This window comes from Macaca mulatta, chromosome 10 (genome assembly GCF_049350105.2).
Source record: "Macaca mulatta isolate MMU2019108-1 chromosome 10, T2T-MMU8v2.0, whole genome shotgun sequence".
NCBI lineage: Eukaryota > Metazoa > Chordata > Mammalia > Primates > Cercopithecidae > Macaca > Macaca mulatta.
This window is the reverse complement of record NC_133415.1, coordinates 84408985-84412165: the sequence shown is the minus strand read 5'-3', so window position 1 is coordinate 84412165 and position 3181 is coordinate 84408985. Positions and strand designations below refer to the sequence as shown.

Sequence of the window (3181 nt, the reverse complement as noted above, 5' to 3'; positions counted from 1 at the left end):
AAAAAAAATTAGCCGGGTGTGGTGGCGGGCGCCTGTAGTCCCAGCTACTCGGGAGGCTGAGGCAGGAGAATGGTGTGAACCCGGGAGACGGAGCTTGCAGTGAGCTGAGATCCGGCCACCGCACTCCAGCCTGGGTGGCAGAGCAAGACTCCATCTCAAAAAAAAAAAAATAAAATAAAAAATAAAAAAAGAAAAAGCTCTATAGCCCTGGGGTTTTTACCCACTCTGAGATTGTGTGGTTTGGAGACATCTGTGAACAAGTGGGTTAAACTCACCTGGACCCATGATTGATTAGGTCTAATAGTTGCTCAGTCATAGCCACCTGGAAGTGGGATGGGAGTGCAGTGGGGGAGGGGTGTGGGAAGTGGGGACCTTGGAGGTAGTGAATGCCTTATCATTGTGCTGGGTGCTCAGAAACAGGAGCATTTCTTTTCTTTTCTTTTCTTTTTTTTTGAGACAGAGCCTCACTCTGTTGCCTAGGCTGGAGTGCAGTGGCACGATCTTGGCTCACTGCAAGCTCCACCTCCCAGGTTCATGCCATTCTCCTGCCTCAGCTTCCTGAGTAGCTCGGACTACAGATGCCCGCCACCATGCCTGGATAATTTTTTGTATTTTTAGTAGAGATGGGGTTTCTCCATTTTGGTCAGTCTGGTCTCGAACTCCTGACCTCAGGTGATCTGCCCACCTTGGCCTCCCAAAGTGCTGGGATTACAGGCATGAACCACTGCGCCTGGCCCCCTTTTTTCTTTTCTTTTTTTTTTTTTGGAGACGGAGTCTCATTCTGTCGCCCAGGCTGGAGTGCAGGGGCTGGATCTCAGCTCACTGCAAGCTCTGCCTCCCAGGTTTACACCATTCTCCTGCCTCAGCCTCCCGAGTAGCTGGGACTACAGGCGCCCGCCACCTCGCCCGGCTAGTTTTTTGTATTTTTTAGTAGAGACAGGGTTTCACCGTGTTAGCCAGGATGGTCTCGATCTCCTGACCTCATGATCCACCCATCTCGGCCTCCCAAAGTGCTGGGATTACAGGTTTAAGCCACCGCGCCCGGCCCCCCTTTTTTTCTTTTTTTTTTTTTTTTTTTTTTTTTTTTTTTTTTTTTTTTGAGACGGAGTCTCACGCTGTTGCCCAGGCTGGAGTGCAGTGGCGCGATCTCGGCTCACTGCAAGCTCCGCCTCCCGGGTTCCCGCCATTCTCCTGCCTCAGCCTCCTGAGTAGCTGGGACTACAGGCGCCCGCCACCGCGCCCGGCTAATTTTTTGTATTTTTAGTAGAGACGGGGTTTCACTGTGGTCTCGATCTCCTGACCTTGTGATCCGCCCGCCTCGGCCTCCCAAAGTGCTGGGATTACAGGCTTGAGCCACCGCGCCCGGCCCTTTTTTTCTTTAACAGCTTTATTGAGAGATGATTCACATACCATAAAATTCACCCATTTAAATTGTACAACTTGGATGGGTGTGGTGGCTCACACCTGTAATCCCAGCACTTTGGGAGGCCAAGGTGGGCAGATCACTTACGGCTAAGAGTTTGAGACCAGCCTGACTTACTTGGCAAAACCCTGTCGCTACTAAAAATACAAAAATTAGCCAGGAGTGGTGGTGTATGCCTATAATCCCAGCTACTCAGGAGGCTGAGGCAGGAGAATCACTTGAACCTGGGAGGCAGAGGTTGCAGTGAGCCGAGATTGCACCACTGCACTCCAGCCTGGGAGACAGAGCGAGACCCTGTCTCAAAAAAAAAAAAAAAAAAAAAGTGATAATACTGATTTTCTGTTCCTTGCTATAATCATCCTTACCTCCCAGAGGCCTGCTGTGATTGCTCCCAGCCACCCCAGTCTCTGTCACTTCTCACAAGGTGGAATAGTGTATCTATTGGGAGAGTCATTTATTTCACCAATATTTGAGTTCCTGGTGGGTACAAATCAAATAGAAATTATAATTCCAGCTAGGCATGCTGGTTTACACCTGTAAACCTCAGCCTCCTGGGTTCAAGCGATTCTCCTGCCTCAGCCTCCTGAGTAACTGGGATTACAGGTACCTACCATCACACCTAGCTAATTTTTGTATTTTCAGTAGAGATGGAGTTACATCATGTTGCCCAGGCTGGTCTCGAACTCCCGACCTCAAGAGATCCGCCCGCCTTGGCCTCCCAAAGTGCTGTGTTAGTAAAGGCATGAGCCTCCCAGGGTGCTGGGATTACAGGCGTGAGCCACTCTGCCTGGCCTTTCCCTCTTTATTCTGGCAATCCAGTTCCCCAGCGTGTCCTTACTACCATTCCCATTATAATCCTCCCAATCACCCTGTTTGAGGATGAGGAAACAGGGTGCTGAGGATGGATTAGGAGTCCGAGGACATGGGTGCCCTCTCTGACTTACTCTTGCGACCAGGGCGCAAATGGGGCTGGGGGCTGGGAGGAGGCGAGCTGGTCTTCCCCTCCATCCGCCTCTCTCCCTTCCCTGGGAAAATCCAACAGGTGGTGGGGCCGCGGCGCTGTGGGCCATTGTGCGGGCCCTGGGAGGGTCGGAGGGCCCAGTGTGTGTCTGGGAGAAGATGGATGCCTTCATTACCATGTGAATCCTGGGAAACCGCTGCCTAGGCTGGGTGGTGGGTGGGCGTGGGCCGCGGGTCGGGGGGCTTGGTGTTCTCAGGCCCAGACCACACAGCGGCTGGGAAGGGGGGGGCGGTCTGGTGGAATCCCGAGAGACCCATTAAAAAACAACAACGACAACACCCAAAAACCAGAACAGATCATGGACTTCTCCTCTTCTTTAATGTCTTATTTTAGGACATTTCTATCCTGTGGGGCTTAAGAGAGACACAGACTGGGAAAAAAAAATTATTTTATTTTTTATTGAAAGCGTCACGAATTTGTGTGTCATTCTTGCTCTGGGGCAATGCCAATCTCTGTCTAGTTCCAATTTTAGTATATGTGCTGCCAAAGAGAGCACCGAAACCAATTTTATTAAGGAAGTAAAAACTCTCGTGGTTTTTCTTTTTCTTTTGGCTTTCCCTGTTGCAACTTCCCCAGATCGTGCTGCCCGTTTGGGCCTGAACAGAAAAATCTGAGCCTTTGACAGCATGCGCACAATCAGCAGCTCTGTGGAGGCATTCCCAGGAGCACTTTCCCCCAGTGGCTTCACTCTGGATGATTAGCAAATAGCTGCTGAGCAAATTGGAAGAAGCAGGTTT

The 3181-nt window shown here is 50.7% G+C and overlaps 1 non-coding gene across 1 annotated transcript; it reads right to left on the bottom strand.

Annotated features, from left to right (window-relative positions):
* Positions 1-2836: 2836 nt before the first annotated feature.
* On the bottom strand, positions 2837-2940 carry LOC114670645 (U6 spliceosomal RNA). Its single transcript, XR_003720346.1, has one exon. It is a non-coding gene; the product is annotated as a U6 spliceosomal RNA (small nuclear RNA).
* Positions 2941-3181: the final 241 nt, after the last annotated feature.